The sequence below is a fragment of the Nerophis ophidion genome, linkage group LG21, assembly GCF_033978795.1.
Source record: "Nerophis ophidion isolate RoL-2023_Sa linkage group LG21, RoL_Noph_v1.0, whole genome shotgun sequence".
In the NCBI taxonomy this organism is placed as follows: domain Eukaryota; kingdom Metazoa; phylum Chordata; class Actinopteri; order Syngnathiformes; family Syngnathidae; genus Nerophis; species Nerophis ophidion.
Window position 1 is genome coordinate 39,717,060 of NC_084631.1, and position 20,346 is coordinate 39,737,405.

Genomic DNA, 20,346 nt, shown 5'->3' on the forward strand with positions numbered 1-20,346 from the left:
TGATACGGACTTGTGATATGAAACTAAACTGATACAGACTTGTGATATGAAGTTAAAGTACTATGGACTTGTGATATGAAATGAAAGTGATACAGACTTGTAATATGACATTAAATGATACAGACTTGTGATATGACATTAAAGTGATACGGACTTCCATATATTTCTACCGCTTGTGATATGAAATTAAAGTAATACGGACTTGTGATATTAAACTAAATTGATACGGTCTTGTGATATGGAGTTTAAGTGATACGGACGTGTGATATGGAGTTTAAGGGATACGGACTTGTGATATGAAACTAAAGTGATATGGACTTGTGATATGGAATTAAAGTGATACGGACGTGTGATATGAAATGAAAGTGATACAGACTTGTAATATGACATTAAATGATACAGACGTGATATGAAATTAAGGTAATACGGACTTGTGATATGGCATTAAAGTGATACGGACTTGTGGTATGAAATTAAAGTGATACGGACTTGTGATATGAAACTAAAGTGATACGGACTTGTGATATGGAATTAAAGTGATACGGACGTGTGATATGGGATCAAAGTGATACGTATTTGTGATATGAAATTAAAGTGATACAGACTTGTTATATGAAATTAAAGTGATACAGACTTGTGATATGGAATGAAAGCGATACAGACTTGTGATATGGAATTAAAGTGATACAGACTAGTGATATGGAATGAAAGCGATACAGACTTGTGATTTGGAATGAAAGCGATACAGACTTGTGATATGGAATGAAAGTGCCAATTCGGCCTCAGGTGAGGACACCAGCTCACGTTATCTGCTGCTGCTTTGAGGCGTGGAGTGAAAGACATGATCAAGTGATCTCTTTGCGGACTTTTAGCCTGCAGCTCCCCTGCAGTTCGCCTGCAACTCCCCTGCAGCTACACGCACTCGCCCTTAATAATCACTTTGGCCATCGAACAAGAGGATCCTGAACCGACCTTAAGATATTGAATATTTGCAGGGAAGCAATAAGCGGATGTTGAGGTTCTTGCACGCCTCCTTTATGTCAGAACGCTGACATGCAGGTGAGCTTGATGGACGCCATGGCGTGAATATTAATACCTGCACCACCCAGCGGTGCGTTCATGGCCTGTGGGAGAGCAGCACGCCGAGAATAAGAAATTTAATTGGAAAGAGAAGAGAAGATATATAATATAAATACTATCAGAGCGAGTATATTGCAGCAAAGTCAAGCAGTGATGTTGTTGTACTTTTGACTGGCCAAGCAAATACACACACAGTAATACTTTGCACTTGTCATACCAAAATAACCTTTTGCTCTTCAAAGTCAGTAATTTGTTTAATTGTTATATATTTGGTATTAAATGTGTCTTCCAGAATGTTCTGCATATGACTAAATATGTATGTTTGTATTTTATCGATATACTTAGAAAATATGTTTTCTTAAATGTCACACTCTGCCTCTGAGCGATAATTGTATGCACCTGCCTCTGATTAGCGATCAGGACACTCACCTGACTCTGATTAGTCATCAGGGTACACACCTGCCTCTGATCAGTGATGAAAAAAACTCACCTTTCTAAAATTAGTAATTAAAACACTCACCCGCCTCTGATTAGTGTTCAGGACGCTCACCTGACTCTGATTAGTAATCAGGATACACACCTGACTGTTGAGTTATCAGGATACACACCTTCCTCTGATCAGGTCAAGGATGAAAAAACTCACCTTCCTAAAATTAGTAATTAAAACACTCACCCGCCTCTGATTAGTGTTCAGGAAACTCACCTGACTCTGATTAGTTATCAGGATACACACCTGCCTCTGATCAGTGATGAAAAATCTCACCTTCCTAAAATTAGTAATTAAAACACTCACCTGCCTCTGATTAAAGATTAGGACACTCACCTGCCTAAGAATAGTAATCAGGACACTCACCTGCCTATGATTAGTAATCAAGATACACACCTGCCTCTGATCAGTGATCAATAAACTTACCTGCCTAAGAGTAGTAATCAGGACACTCACCTGCCTCTGATTAAAAATTAGGACACTCACCTGTCTCTGATTAGTAATCATGAGACTCACTTGCCTCTGATTAGTCATCAGGACACTTGCCTGCAATCATGAGACTCACTTGCCTCTGATTAGTCATCAGGACACTTGCCTGCCTCTGATTAGTGATGCAAAACTCACCTTCCTAAAATTAGTTATCAAAACGCTCACCTGCCTCTGATTAAAGATTAGGGCACTCACCTGCCTCTGATGAGTAATCAGGATACATAACTGGCTCTGATTAGTGATCAAGAAACTCACCTACCTATGGGTAGTAACCAGGACACTCATATGCCTCTGATTAAATATTAGGACACTCACCTGGCTCTGATTAGTGTTCAGGACACTCACCTGCCTCTGATTAGTAATCAGGATACACACCTGCCTCTGATTAGTGATGAGAAAACTCACCTGCCTAAGAGTAGTGATCAGTACACTCACCTGCCTCTGATTAGTGATCAGGAGTCTCACCTGTCTCTAATTAGTAATCTGAATACAAACCCGCCTCTGATTAGAGATAAGGACACTCATCTGTCTCTGATTAATGATCAGGATACTCAACTGCCTCTTGATTAGTGATCAAAATACACACCTGTCTCTGATTAGTGATCAGGATACTCATTAAAGGGCTTGATATGCCGGCCTTACTTCTCTGTATGTTTTTATGTATTTGTAATGACTTATCAATGTTTGCTTTGTGATTTTTTGCTACCAAGTGTAGACGTGTTTGTGTGCACTCCCAGCTGCACTAGTTTTTGTATAATAAATATGTTTCACCTGCACGCTGTCACAACTACTACTACCATGCCGCGACAATGAATACTACCATTTAAATATATCTACTTTAAAATCACATATTGTATGTGTATTAGTATTACTACCTTTAATAATATATCTACTTTACAAACACACATTGTATTTGTATTAGTAATACTACCTTTTAATATATATACACACTATACAATCACATATTGTATGTGTATTAGTAATACTACCTTTAAAAATATATATGTTACAATCACATATTGTATGTGTATTATTAATACTACCTTAAACAATAAATCTACTTTAAAATCACATATTGTATGTGTATTATTATTACTACCTTTAATAATATATCTACTTTACAAACACACATTGTATTTGTATTAGTAATACTACCTTTAAATATATATACACACTATACAATCACATATTGTATGTGTATTAGTAATACTACCTTTAAATATATACATGTTACAATCACATATTGTATGTGTATTATTAATACTACCTTAAACAATAAATCTACTTTGAAATCACATAGTGTATGTGTATTATTATTAATAATATTGTATTATTAATACTACCTTTAAAACTATATCTACTTTAAAATGATATATTGTATGTGTATTATTAATAATAATAGTGTATTATTAATACTACCATTAAAACTATATCTACTTTACAATCACATATTGTATGTGTATTATTATTAAAAATAGTGTATTATTAATACTACCTTTAAAACTATATCTACTTTAAAATCACATATTGTATGTGTATAAGTAATACTACCTTTAATAATATATGTACATTACAATCACATACTGTATGTATATAATAATACCACCTTTAAAAATGTATGTACTTTACGATAGCATATTGTGTGTGAATAATTGATACTACCTTTGAAAAACTAAATAAATAAAAATAAATAAAAAATAATAAACTTTTTTTTTTCATGTATAATATATATATATATATATATATATATATATATTTATATATATATATATACATATGTATAGAAATAGTTTTAATCCATCATATATGTATATAATATATATATATATATATATATATATATATATATATATATATATATCGATATCTATATATATCGATATATATATCATATGTATATATATATATATTGTGTATAGAAATAATTTTAATCTATTATATATATATATATATATATATATATATACATATATATATATATATATATATATATATATATTACATACATATATGATGGATTAAAACTATTTCAATACACATATATATATATATATATATATACATACACGTGTATTAATAACACTACTTTAAAAAAGATATACTTTAAAATAACGTTCTATATGTATTAGTATTACCACCAAGTCCTTTCAAAAGCTGTTCTCGACCTAATGTGATCATTATGTGCCAGTGCATGTAAATGAAGATGATGTCATCATCAATAATGACATCATGTCAATGAGTGTAATCCAGGCAGCCAATGAGAAGGCTGCATTGAGTCTCCGAGCACACACACACACACGCACGCACGCACGCACGCACACACACACACACACACACACACACTTCTTGTGTGGGTTGCTAGTTGGACTTCCTCCCCAGTGGAATGGACTCCCGCTGCTGGGGTAAAACGAGGTCTTTTCGGGTCAGAGGAAGCTGGAATTGTGTTTATTGGATTATGGGAGGAATTGAATACAGCTGCAGGTAACAATTTTGCATCGTGATGATTTAGCTCACGGCCTCCTCTTACATTCCGCTCTGACTGCAACACTTTTCACCACTCGGTGAACTTCTCTGCAAAAAGGAAACATGTTCAAGGTCTGCACGGACATGGTGGTGATTGTGGGAGATATCAAAGTAAACATCCTTTACTCTGAAAAGAACTTCTAACATGCACACTCTGCTATTTGCTTTTCTTCTTACTTGCAAACAAGATTTCATTTAGTCAGAAAGTAGTCTTTGCCATTCAGACCATGTTTTTGTGGCAGTAATATGTATATGTTTCTAAAGCGAGTATACTTATATATTCTTATGGCACTAATATTTCTATAGCGAGTATACTTATATATTTTTATGGCGCTAATATTTATATGTTTATATAGCGAGTACACTTGTATATTTTTATGGCACTAATATTTATATATTTATATAGCGAGTACACTTATATATTTTTATGGCACTAATATTTATATGGCGAGTATACTTATATATTTTTATGGCACTAGTATTTATATAGCGAGTATACTTATATATATTTTATGGCACTAATATTTATATGTTTCCATAGCGAGTATACTTACATATTTTTATGGTATACTATTTATATATTTCTATAGCGAGTACACATATATTTTTATGGCACTAATATTTATGATTTTCTATAGCCAGTATACTTATATATTTTCATGGCACTAATATTTCTATAGCGAGTATACCTATATATTTTTAAGGCATAATATTGTTATATTTCTAGAGCGAGTATACTTAGGTATTTTTATGGCACTGACATTTCTTTATTTCTATAGCGAGTATACTTATATATTTTTATGGCACTAATATTTATATGTTTTTATAGTGAGTTTACTTACGTATTTTTATGGCATAATATTTATATATTTCTATAGCAAATATACTTATATATTTATATGGCACTAATATTTCTATATTTCTATTGGGAGTACACTTATATATTTGATGGCACTAATATTTATATGTTCTGTAGCGAGTATACTTACATATTTTTATAGCATAATATTTATATTTTTCTATAGCGAGTATACTTATAGATTTATAAGGCACTAATATTTCTTAATTTTTATAGTGAGTATACTTCTATACTTCTATATTTTTATGGCATTATTATTTGTATAGTGAGTATACTTACATATTTTAATGGCATAACATTTATATATTTCTATAGCAAGTATACTTAAATATTTTTTGGGACTAATATTAATATGTTTCTAAAGCGTTTGCACTTATATATTTTTATGGCACTAATATTTCTATAGCGAGTATACTTATATATTTTTATGGCACTAATATTTATATAGCGAGTATACTTATATATTTTTATGGCACTAATATTTATATAGCGAGTATACTTATATATTTTTATGGCACTAGTATTTATATATTTATATAGCGAGTATACTTATATATATTTTATGGCACTAATATTTATATGTTTCCATAGCGAGTATACTTACATATTTTTATGTTATACTATTTATATATTTCTATAGCGAGTACACTTATATATTTTTATGGCACTAATATTTATGATTTTCTATAGCCAGTATACTTATATATTTTCATGGCACTAATATTTCTATAGCGAGTATACCTATATATTTTTAAGGCATAATATTGTTATATTTCTATAGCGAGTATACTTAGATATTTTTATGGCACTGACATTTCTTTATTTGTATAGCGAGTATACTTATATATTTTTATGGCGCTAATATTTATATATTTATGTAGCGTGTATACTTATATATATTTTATGGCACTAATATTTATATGTTTCCATAGCGATTATACTTACATATTTTTATGGTATAATATTTATATATTTATATAGCGAATAAACTTGTATATTTTTATGGCACTAACATTAATATATTTATATAGCGAGTATACTTATATATTTTTATGGCACTAATATTTATATAGCGAGTATACTTATATATTTTTATGGCACTAATATTTATATATTTATATAGCGAGTATACTTATATATATTTTATGGCACTAATATTTATAGCGAGTATACTTACATATTTTTATGGTATACTATTTATATATTTCTGTAGCGAGTACACATATTTTTATGGCACTAATATTTATGATTTTCTATAGCCAGTATACTTATATATTTTCATGGCACTAATATTTCTATAGCGAGTATACCTATATATTTTTAAAGCATAATATTGTTATATTTCTATAGCGAGTATACTTAGATATTTTTATGGCACTGACATTTCTTTATTTCTATAGCGAGTATACTTAAATATTTTTATGGCACTAATATGTATATGTTTTTATAGTGAGTATACTTACATATTTTTATGGCATAATATTTATATATTTCTATAGCAAATATACTTGTATATTTATATGGCACTAATATTTCTATGTTTCTATAGGGAGTACACTTATATATTTTTATGGCACTAATACTTATATGTTTCTGTAGCAAGTAAACTTACATATTTTTATAGCAGAATATTTATATTTTTCTATAACGAGTATACTTATAGATTTATATGGCACTAATATTTCTTAATTTTAAAGTGAGTATACTTATATATTTTTATGGCATTATTATTTCTATAGTGAGTATACTTACATATTTTAATCGCATAACATTTATATATCTCTATAGCAAGAATACTTACATATTTTTTGGCACTAATATCAATATGTTTCTAAAGCATTTGCACTTATATATTTTTATGGCACTAATATTTCTATAGCGAGTATACTTATATATTTTTATGGCACTAATATTTCTATAGCGAGTATACTTCCATATTTTTATGGCACTAATATTTATATGTTTCTATAGCAAGTACACTTATATATTTTTATGGCACTAATATTTCTATAGCGAGTATACTTATATATTTTTATGGCACTAATATTTATATAGCGAGTATACGTACATATTTTTATGGCACTAATATTCATATGTTTCTATAGCAAGTACACTTATATATTTTTATGGCAATAATATTTCTATAGCGAGTATACTTATATATTTTTATGGCACTAATATTTATATAGCGAGTATACTTACATATTTTTATGGAACTAATATTTATATGTTTCTATAGCAAGTACACTTATATATTCTTATGGCACTAATATTTCTATAGCGAGTATACTTATATATTATTATGGCACTAATACTTATATAGCGAGTATACTTACATATTTTTATGGCACTAATATTTATATGTTTCTATAGCAAGTACACTTAAATATTTTTATGGCACTAATATTTCTATAGCAAATATACTTATATATTTTTATGGCACTAATATTTCTATAGCGAGTATACTTATATATTTTTATGGCACTAATATTTATATAGCGAGTATAATTACATATTTTTATGGCACTAATATTTATATGTTTCTATAGCAAGTACACTTATATATTCTTATGGCACTAATATTTCTATAGCGAGTATACTTATATATTTTTATGGCACTAATACTTATATAGCGAGTATACTTACATATTTTTATGGCACTAATATTTATATGTTTCTATAGCAAGTATACTTATATATTTTTATGGCACAAATATTTTTATAGTGAGTATACTTATATATTTTTATGGCACTAATATTTCTATAGCGAGTATACTTATATATTTTTATGGCACTAATACTTATATAGCGAGTATACTTCCATATTTTTATGGCACTAATATTTATATGTTTCTATAGCAAGTACACTTATATATTTTTATGGCACTAATATTTCTATAGCAAATATACTTATATATTTTTATGGCACTAATATTTTTATAGCGAGTATACTTATATATTTTTATGGCACTAATATTTCTATAGCAAGTATACTTTTATATTTTTATGGCACTAATATTTATTTGTTTCTATACCGTGTACATTTTCATATTTCAATAGTGTGACCAGTGATATGTTTCTAAAGCGCATACAATCATGTTTCTTCTAATGTCTTTTTAAAAAATATATATTTGTATGGCGTAAATATTGTTGTATTTCCATAGCATATTTTTTAGCGCACTTTGCACGTTTGCACGTTCGTACGTGGATGTCCTGCAGGTTTAGTGCTTCAATCAATCAATCAATCAATCAATCAATTGGATACAAATAATTGATCATCAATAACATCTGTTCAAATAAAGCCAGCATAAAAATGATTGTTTATGTATTTGCTTTAGAAACTGCAGTTAATAAACATAAACAGTGTTTCTGTGCACTTGATATCCTTGGATCAGTCACATCATGATGAGTTATTTCTACTTAAGTGAGATCAGTAAAACCCAACATCATGGTGAGTTATTTCTACTTAAGTGAGATCAGTAAAACCCAACATCATGGTGAGTTATTTCTACTTAAGTGAGATCAATAAAAGCCAACATAATGATGAGTTAGTTCTACTTATGTGACATCAGTAAAACCCAACATAATGATGAGTTATTTCTACTTATGTGAGATCAGTAAAAGCCAACATAATGATGAGTTATTTCTACTTATGTGAGATCAGTAAAAGCCATCATAATGATGAGTTATTTCTACTTATGTGAGATCAGTAAAAGCCATCATAATGATGAGTTATTTCTACTTATGTGAGATCAGTAAAAGCCAACATAATAAGTTATTTCTACTTAAGTGAGTTCGGTAAAACCCAACATAATGATGAGTTATTTCTACTTATGTGAGATCAGTAAAAGCCATCATAATGATGAGTTATTTCTACTTAAGTGAGATCAGTAAAACCCAACATCATGATGCGTTATTTCTACTTAAGCGAGATCAGTAAAAGCCAACATAATGATGAGTTATTTCTACTTAAATGAGATCGGTAAAACCCAACATAATGATGAGTTATTTCTACTTATGTGAGATCAGTAAAACCCAACATCATGGTGAATTAGTTCTACTTATGTGAGATCAGTAAAAGCCATCATAATGATGAGTTATTTCTACTTATGTGAGATCAGTAAAAGCCAACATAATAACTTATTTCTACTTATGTGAGATCAGTAAAAGCATACATAATAACTTATTTCTACTTAAGTGAGATCAGTAAAACCCAACATCATGATGAGTTATTTCTACTTAAGGGAGATCAGTAAAAGCCAACATAATGAGTTATTTCTACTTAAGCGAGATCAGTAAAACCCAACATCATGGTGAATTAGTTCTACTTATGTGAGATCAGTAAAAGCCATCATAATGATGAGTTATTTCTACTTAAGTGAGATCAGTAAAACCCAACATAATGAGTTATTTCTACTTATGTGAGATCAGTAAAAGCCAACATAATGATGAGTTATTTCTACTTATGTGAGATCAGTAAAAGCCAACATCACGATGAGTTATTTCTACTTAAGTGAGATCAGTAAAACCCAACATAATGATGAGTTATTTCTACTTAAGTGAGATCAGTAAAACCCAACATAATGATGAGTTATTTCTACTTAAGTGAGATCAGTAAAACCCAACATAATGATGAGTTATTCCTACTTAAATGAGATCGGTAAAACCCAACATCATGATGAGTTATTTCTACTTATGTGAGATCAGTAAAACCCAACATCATGATGAGTTATTTCTACTTAAGTGAGATCAGTAAAACCCAACATAATGATGAGTTATTTCTACTTAAGTGAGATCAGTAAAACCCAACATAATGATGAGTTATTTCTACTTAAGTGAGATCAGTAAAAGCCAACATAATGATGAGTTATTTCTACTTATGTGAGATCAGTAAAACCCAACATCATGATGAGTTATTTCTACTTATGTGAGATCAGTAAAACCCAACATCATGATGAGTTATTTCTACTTAAGTGAGATCAGTAAAACCCAACATAATGATGAGTTATTTCTACTTAAGTGAGATCAGTAAAACCCAACATCATGATGAGTTATTTCTACTTAAGTGAGATCAGTAAAAGCCAACATAATGATGAGTTATTCCTACTTAAATGAGATCGGTGAAACCCAACATCATGATGAGTTATTTCTACTTACGTGAGATCAGTAAAACCCAACATCCTGATGAGTTATTTCTACTTAAGTGAGATCAATAAAAGCCAACATAATGATGAGTTAGTTCTACTTATGTGAGATCAGTAGAACCCAACATAATGATGAGTTATTTCTACTTAAGTGAGATCAGTAAAACCCAACATAATGATGAGTTATTTCTACTTAAGTGAGATCAATAAAAGCCAACATAATGATGAGTTAGTTCTACATATGTAAGATCAGTAAAACCCAACATAATTATGAGTTAGTTCTACTTATGTGAGATCAGTAAAACCCAACATAATGATGAGTTATTTCTACTTAAGTGAGATCAGTAAAACCCAACAAATTGATGAGTTAGTTCTACTTATGTGAGATCAGTAAAACCTAACAAATTGATGAGTTAGTTCTACTTATGTGAGATCAGTAAAACCCAACATAATAATGAGTTAGTTCTACTTAAGTGAGATCAGTAAAACCCAACATAAGTTATTTCTACTTACAGTATGTGAGTTCAGTAAAAAGCCAACATCATGATGAGTTATTTCTACTTATGTGAGATCAGTAAAACCCAACATAATAATCACCTGCCTCTGATTAAAGATTAGGACACTCACCTGCCTCTGATGGTAATCGGGACACTCAGCTGCCTCTGATTAGTAATCAGGATACACAACTGGCTCTGATTAGTGATCAAGAAACTCACCTGCCTAAGAGTAGTAATCAGGACACTCACCTGCCTCTGATTAAAGATTATGACACTCACCTGCCTCTGATTATTGATCAGGAGACTCACCCGCCTCGCGTTAGTAATCAAGACACTCACCTGACTCTACTTAGTTGTCAGGATACACATTTGCCTCTGATTAGTGATGAAAAAACTCACCTGCCTAAGAAGTAATGTTCAGCATCGTCTATTTAAACTTGACGGTTGTCAGGAAGGTATGTTCAAAATACTCACCCGCCTCTGATTAAAGTTTGGGACACTCACCTGCCTCTGGTTAGTGATAAGGCTACACACCTGCCTCTGATTAGAGATCAAGAAACTCACATGCCTATGAGTAGTGATCAGTAGACTCACCTGCCTCTGATTAAAGATTAGGACACTCACCTGCCTCTGATTAGTGATCAGGAGACCCAACATAATGATGAGTTATTTCTACTTAAGTGAGATCAGTAAAACCCAACATCATGATGAGTTATTTCTACTTAAGTGAGATCAGTAAAACCCAACATAATGATGAGTTATTTCAACTTGTGTGAGATCAGTAAACGCCAACATAATGAGTTATTTCTACTTATGTGAGCTCAGTAAAACCCAACATAATGATGAGTTATTTCTACTTATGTGAGTTTGGTAAAAACCCATCATAATGATGAGTTATTTCTACTTATGTGAGATCAGTTAAAGATTAGGACACTCACCTGCCTGATTGGTAATCGGGACACTCAGCTGCCTCTGATTAGTAATCAGGATACACAACTGGCTCTGATTAGTGATCAAGAAACTCACCTGCCTAAGAGTAGTAATCAGGACACTCACCTGCCTCTGATTATTGATCAGGACACTCACCCGCCTCGCGCTAGTAATCAAGACACTCACCTGACTCTACTTAGTTGTCAGGATACACATTTGCTTCTGATTAGTGATGAAAAAACTCACCTGCCTAAGTAATGTTGAGCATCGTCTATTTAAACTTGACAGTTGGCGGGAAGGTATGTTCAAAACACTCACCCGCCTCTGATTAAAGTTTGGGACACTCACCTGCCTCTGGTTAGTGATAAGGCTACACACCTGCCTCTGATTAGAGATCAAGAAACTCACATGCCTATGAGTAGTGATCAGTAGACTCACCTGCCTCTGATTAAAGATTAGGACACTCACCTGCCTCTGATTAGTGATCAGGAGACCCAACATCATGATGAGTTATTTGTACTTGTGTGAGATCAGTAAACGCCAACATAATGAATTATTTCTACTTATGTGAGCTCAGTAAAACCCAACATAATGATGAGTTATTTCCACTTATGTGAGTTTGGTAAAAACCCATCATAATGATGAGTTATTTCTACTTATGTGAGATCAGTTAAAGATTAGGACACTCAGCTGCCTCTGATTAGTAATCAGGATACACAACTGGCTCTGATTAGTGATCAAGAAACTCACCTGCCTAAGAGTAGTAATCAGGACACTCACCTGCCTCTGATTATTGATCAGGACACTCACCCGCCTCGCGTTAGTAATCAAGACACTCACCTGACTCTAATTAGTTGTCAGGATACACATTTGCTTCTGATTAGTGATGAAAAAACTCACCTGCCTAAGTAATGTTCAGCATCGTCTATTTAAACTTGACGGTTGGCGGGAAGGTATGTTCAAAACACTCACCTGCCTCTGATTAAAGTTTGGGACACCCACCTGCCTCTGGTTAGTGATAAGGCTACACACCTGCCTCTGATTAGTGATCAAGAAACTCACCTGCCTATGAGTAGTGATCAGTAGACTCACCTGCCTCTGATTAAAGATTAGGACACTCACCTGCCTCTGATTAGTGACCAGGAGTCCCAACATAATGATGAGTTATTTCTACTTACTGTATGTGAGCTCAATAAAAACCAACATAATGATGAGTTATATGAGATTGATGTGCTGATGAATGCGTGTTTGTTGTTCTACAATATATGGAACATGCTAATTGGTGATGAGGAGGAATATTAGTTTCCTGCACAGCGATTCATTTAACGGGATTTGTCTGAGGAATAATCCTGCGTTTAGCGGGAGGAGGTGTTCCTTAAAAGCCACGCTGGAATGTTGACAATCTTGTGACGGGGGAGCTCTTGGCCCATTTTCCCTTTTTCACGTCCAAATCTCATTAAGTGTGACACTGAAGATTAGTCGACTGAGACCAAAGTGGAAGTGAATGAACCCACAAAGACGCTGCAAGGAGCCCGTTTGGTCTTGTTTGCCGTTTATTCCGGAATGAAAGAGCCCAAAGTAGCGTTCCAGGCAGCTGATCGGAAAAGCAGAGGCCGCTTTTTTTTGCCTTTTAAGCGAATTAAGTCACTATTTCTCGGTAATGATATCAGTCAGGGTGTTGATACCAGTCCCACTGTTGAAGTTTGCTGCAGTTTGTCCCAAATCATGGCCGTCGTTTGGTGCTGTTTGCTTGAGTGAGGATCGTCTCTCTTCCCGCTCGGCTGTGATCTTCACAGATGTTTGTCAGAGTGCGGCGAAGCCTCCGTCAGGTGCGATCCATCGGGAGGAAGGTGAGGCTGACCTTCATTGCTGCGAAGGGAGTTCCAATCCAAGGTCGATATCGGGTCGATATCAGCCACGAGAAAAAAGAAGCTTTGGATTATATGTGCTTGCATGTAAAATGTGTGCTATCATGTGCGATACAGGCAGACTTGCAGCGTGTTTACTTGTGTGTGATATCATGTGCGATAAAAGCGGTCCTGCAGCGTGTTTACGTGTGTGATATCATGTGTGATACAAGCAGTCCTGCCATGTGTTTAGTTGTGTGTGATATCATGTGCGATAAAAGCGGTCCTGCAGCCTGTTTACGTGTGTGATATCATGTGTGATACAGACAGACCTGCAGCGTGTTTACTTGTGCGTGATATCATGTGTGATACAAGCAGTCCTGCCATGTGTTTAGTTGTGTGTGATATCATGTGCGATAAAAGCGGTCCTGCAGCCTGTTTACGTGTGTGATATCATGTGTGATACAGACAGACCTGCAGCGTGTTTACTTGTGCGTGATATCATGTGCGACACAAGCAGTCCTGCAGCGTGTTTACTAGTGTGTGATATCATGTGTGGTACAAGCAGTCCTGCAGCGTGTTTACTTGTGTGTGATATCATGTGCGACACAAGCAGTCCTGCAGCGTGTTTACTAGTGTGTGATATCATGTGTGGTACAAGCAGTCCTGCCATGTGTTTAGTTGTGTGTGATATCATGTGCGACACAAGCAGTCCTGCCATGTGTTTACTTGTGTGTGATATCATGTGCGATACAAGCAGTCCTGCCATGTGTTTACTTGTGTGTGATATCATGTGCGATAAAAGCGGTCCTGCAGCGTGTTTACGTGTGTGATATCATGTGTGATACAGACAGACCTGCAGCGTGTTTACTTGTGTGTGATATCATGTGCGATACAAGCAGTCCTGCCATATGTTTACTTGTGTGTGATATCATGTGCAATAAAAGCGGTCCTGCAGCGTGTTTACTTGTGTGTGATATCATGTGTGATACAGAAAGACCTGCAGCGTGTTTACTTGTGTGTGATATCATGTGCGATACAAGCAGTCCTGCAGTCTGTTTACTTGTGTATGATATCGTGTGCAATAAAAGCGGTCCTGCAGCGTGTTTACGTGTGTGATATTTTGTGCGATACAGGCAGACCTGAAGCGAGTTTACTTGTGTGTGACATCATGTGCAATACAGGCAGTCCTGCAGCATGTTTACCTGTGTGATATCATGTATGACACAAGCAGTCCTGCAACGTCTTTACTTGTGTGATACTATGTGCAATACAGGCAAACTTACTTTAGTGTGTGATATCATGTGCAATACAAGTGGTCCTGCAGAGCGTTTACTTGTGTGTGATATCATGTGCGATACAAGCGGTCCTGCAGCTTGTTTACTTTTGTGTGATATCAAGTGCGGTACAGGCAAACCTGCAGCGTGTTTACTTGTGTGTGATATCAAGGGTGATACAAGCAGTCCAGCAGTGTGTTTACTTGTGTGTGATATCAAGGGTGATACAAGCAGTCCAGCAGTGTGTTTACTTGTCTGTTATTATGTGTGATACAGGCAGTCCTGCAGAGTGTTTACTTGTGTGAGATCATGTGCAAGACAAGGAGTCCTGCAACGTGTTTACTCGTGTGATATCATGTGTGATACAGGCAAACCTACAGCGTGTTTACTTGTCTGTGATATGATCTGCGATATAAGCAGTCCTGCAGCGTGTTTACCTGTGTGTGATACCATGTGCGATACAAATGGCCCTGCAGCGTGTTTTCTTGTGTGTGATATCATGTGCGATACAAGCAGTCCTACAGCCAGTTTACTTGTGTGTGATACCATGTGCGATACAAGCAGTCCTGCAGCGTGTTTACTTGTGTGTGATATCATGTGCAATAGAAGCGGTCCTGTAGAGTGTTTCCTTGTGTGTGATATCATGTGCGATACAAGCGGTCCTGGAGCGTGTTTACTTGTGTTTGATATTATGTGCGATACAAGCAGTCCTGCAACGTGTTAACTTGTGTTTGATATTATGTGCAATACAAGCAGTCCTGCAACATGTTAACTTGTGTGTGATATCATGTGCGATACAAGCAGCCCTGCAGTGTGTTTACTTGTGTGTGATATCATGTGCGATACAAGCAGCCCTGCAGCGTGTTTACTTGTGTGTGATATCATGTGCCATACAAGCAGCCCTGCAGCGTGTTTACTTGTGTGTGATATCATGTGCGATACAAGCGGTCCTGCAGAGTGTTTACTTGTGTTAGTTAAAGTTAAAGTACCAATGATTGTCACACACACATTAGGTGGGGCGAAATTACCCTCAGTATTTGACCCATCCCGAGGGGAGCAGTGAGCAGCAGCGGAGGACGCACCTGGGAATCATTTTTGCTGATTCAACCCCCAATTCCAAGCCCTTAATGCTGAGCACCAAGCAGGGAGGTAATGGCTCCCATTTTTTATAGTCTTTGGTATGACTCGGCCGGGGTTTGAACTCACGATCTATTAACAAACCACAGAAGAAGACTAGACCCTGAAATAGTCTCCATTCGAGATGTCCTTTAATGGCTTTTTTGCCGATATTCCGATATTGTCCAACTCTTAATTACCGATTCCGATATCAACCGATACAATATATATATATATATATATATATATATATGCAGGGTATGTTCAACACCATACTTGTAAACATGACGGTTGACTACAGGGTATGTTTAACACCATATTTTTAGACATTACGGTTGACTGGAGGGTATGTTCAACACCGTACTTTTAAACATAACGGTTAACGTGAAGGTATGTTCGGCACCATACTTTTAAATGTGACGGTTGAATTGAGGGTATGTTCAACACCGTACTTTTTAACATAACGTTTAACGTGAAGGTATGTTTGGCACCATACCTGAAAACATGACGGTTGACTACAGCGTATGTTTAACACCATATTTTTAGACATTACGGTTGACTGGAGGGTATGTTCGGCACCATACTTTTAAATGTGACGGTTGACTGGTGGGTATGTTCAACACCATACTTTTAGACATAACGGTTGGTGGGAAGGTATGTTCAACACTGTGATTTAAATGTGACAGTTGAAGGAGGGTATGTTTGGCACCATACCTGAAAACATGACGGTTGACTACAGGGTATGTTTAACACCGTATTTTTAGACATTACGGTTGACTGGAGGGTATGTTCAACACCGTACTTTTAAACATAACGGTTAACGTGAAGGTATGTTCGGCACCATACTTTTATATGTGACGGTTACCTGGTGGGTATGTTCAACACCGTACTTTTAAATGTAATGGTTGACTGGTGGGTATGTTCGGCAAAATATTTTTAAATGTGACGGTTGACTTGAGGGTATGTTCAACACCGTACTTTTAAATGTGACGGTTGGTGGGAGGGTATGTTCAACACCGTACTTGAAAACATGATGGTTGACTGGAGGGTATGTTCGACACCGTACTTTTAAATGTAATGGTTGACTGGTGGGTATGTTCGGCAAAATATTTTTAAATGTGACGGTTGACTTGAGGGTATGTTCAACACCGTACTTTTAAATGTGACGGTTGGTGGGAGGGTATGTTCAACACCGTACTTGAAAACATAATGGTTGACTGGAGGGTATGTTCGACACCGTACTTTTAAATGTGACGGTTGATTGGAGGGTATGTTCAACACCGTACTTGAAAACATGACGGTTGACTGGAGGGTATGTTCAACACCGTACTTTTAAATGTAATGGTTGACTGGTGGGTATGTTCGGCAAAATATTTTTAAATGTGACGGTTGACTTGAGGGTATGTTCAACACCGTACTTTTAAATGTGACGGTTGGTGGGAGGGTATGTTCAACACCGTACTTGAAAACATGATGGTTGACTGGAGGGTATGTTCGACACCGTACTTTTAAATGTAATGGTTGACTGGTGGGTATGTTCGGCAAAATATTTTTAAATGTGACGGTTGACTTGAGGGTATGTTCAACACCGTACTTTTAAATGTGACGGTTGGTGGGAGGGTATGTTCAACACCGTACTTGAAAACATAATGGTTGACTGGAGGGTATGTTCGACACCGTACTTTTAAATGTGACGGTTGATTGGAGGGTATGTTCAACACCGTACTTGAAAACATGACGGTTGACTGGAGGGTATGTTCAACACCGTACTTTTAAATGTGACGGTTGATTGGTGGGTATGTTTAACGGGAAGGTATGTTTGGCACCGTACTTTTAAATGTGACGGTTGCCTAGAGTGTATGTTTGGCACCATACCCGAAAACATGACGGTTGACTACAGGGTATGTTTAACACCGTATTTTTAAACATTACGGTTGACTGGAGGGTATGTTCAACACCGTACTTTTGAACGTGACGGTTAGTGGGAGGGTACGTTTGGCACCATACTTGAAAACATGACGGTTGACTGGAGGGTATGTTGAACACCGTACTTTTAAATGTGACGGTTGACTGGAGGGTATGTTCAACACCATACTTTTAGACATAACGGTTGACTTGAGGGTATGTTCAACACCTTACTTTTAAATGTGACGGTTGATTGGTGGGTATGTTTGACACAGTACTTTTAAACATACCGGTTAACGGGAAGGTATGTTTGGCACCATACTTTTAAATTTGACGGTTGACTTGAGGGTATGTTTGGCACCATACCCGAAAACATGACGGTTGACTTCAGGGTATGTTTAACACCGTATTTTTAAACATTACGGTTGACTGGAAGGTATGTTCAACACCGTACTTTTAAATGTGACGGTTGCCTGCAGGGTATGTTTAACACCGTATTTTTAGACATTACGTTTGACTGGAGGGTATGTTCAACACCGTACTTTTAAACATAACGGTTAACGTGAAGGTATGTTCAACACCATACTTTTACATGTGGCGGTTACCTGGTGGGTATGTTCAACACCTTACTTTTAAATGTGACGGTTAGTGGGAGGGTACGTTTGGCACCATACTTGAAAACATGACGGTTGACTGGAGGGTATGTTCAACACCATACTTTTAGACATAACAGTTGACTTGAGGGTATGTTCAACACCTTACTTTTAGACATAACAGTTGACTTGAGGGTATGTTCAACACCTTACTTTTTAACATAACGTTTAACGTGAAGGTATGTTTGGCACCGTACTTTTAAATGTGATGGTTAGTGGGAGGGTACGTTTGGCACCATACCTGAAAACATGACGGTTGACTACAGGGTATGTTTAACACAGGGTATGTTTAACACCGTATTTTTAGACATTACGGTTGACTGGAGGGTATGTTCAACACCGTACTTTTAAACATAACGGTTAACATGAAGGTATGTTCGGCACCATACTTTTATATGTGACGGTTACCTGGTGGGTATGTTCAACACCGTACTTTTAAATGTGACGGTTAGTGGGAGGGTACGTTTGGCACCATACTTGAAAACATGATGGTTGACTGGAGGGTATGTTCAACACTGTACTTTTAGACATAACGGTTGACTTGAGGGTATGTTCAACACCGTACTTTTAAATGTGACGGTTGCCTGGAGGGTATGTTCAACACCTTACTTTTAAATGTGACGGTTGATTGGTGGGTATGTTCAACACCGTACTTTTAAACATAACGGTTAACGGGAAGGTATGTTTGCCACCGTACTTTTAAATGTGACGGTTGCCTAGAGTGTATGTTTGGCACCATACCCGAAAACATGACGGTTGACTACAGGGTATGTTTAACACTGTATTTTTAAACGTTACGGTTGACTGGAAGGTATTTTCAACACCGTACTTTATAAGTGACGGTTGACTGGAAGGTATGTTCAACGCCGTACTTTTGAACGTGACGGTTAACGGGAAGGTATGTTCAACACCGTACTTTTGAACGTGCCGGTTAACGGGAAGGTATGTTCAACGCCGTACTTTTGAACGTGCCGGTAGACTTGAAGGTATGTTCAACACCGTACTTTATAAGTGACGGTTGACTGGAAGGTATGTTCAACGCCGTACTTTTGAACGTGACGGCTAACGGGAAGGTATGTTGGGCACCGTACTTTTAAATGTGACGGTTGACTGGAAGGTATGTTCAACACCGGACTTTATATGTGACGGTTGACTGGAAGGTATGTTCAACACCGGACTTTATATGTGACGGTTGACTGGAAGGTATGTTCAACACCGGACTTTATATGTGACGGTTGACTGGAAGGTATGTTCAACGCCGTACTTTTGAACGTGACGGTTAACGGGAAGGTATGTTGGGCACCGTACTTTTAAACATGATGGTTGACTAGAGGGTATGTTCAACGCCGTACTTTTAAACATAACAGTTAACGGGAAGGTATGTTGGGCACCATACTTTTAAATGTGACGGTTGACTGGAAGGTATGTTCAACACCGTACTTTATATGTGACGGTTGACTGGAAGGTATGTTCAACGCCGTACTTTTGAACGTGACGGTTAACGGGAAGGTATGTTGGGCACCGTACTTTTAAACATGA

The 20,346-nt window shown here is 35.6% G+C and overlaps 1 protein-coding gene across 2 annotated transcripts in view; it reads left to right on the forward strand.

Annotated features, from left to right (window-relative positions):
- The window catches only part of LOC133539496 (neurexophilin-1), an 84,721-nt gene that overhangs the window by 52,167 nt on the left and 12,208 nt on the right, over positions 1-20,346 (forward strand). The window contains exon 1 of one of the 2 annotated variants that reach the window (XM_061881484.1): positions 4,417-4,537. The exons of the other annotated variant lie outside the window; for it this stretch is intronic. The gene's annotated coding sequence lies outside the window, so the exon portion shown is untranslated. Of the gene's footprint in view, positions 1-4,416; positions 4,538-20,346 lie in introns of those variants that run through there. 2 annotated transcript variants of the gene reach the window in all.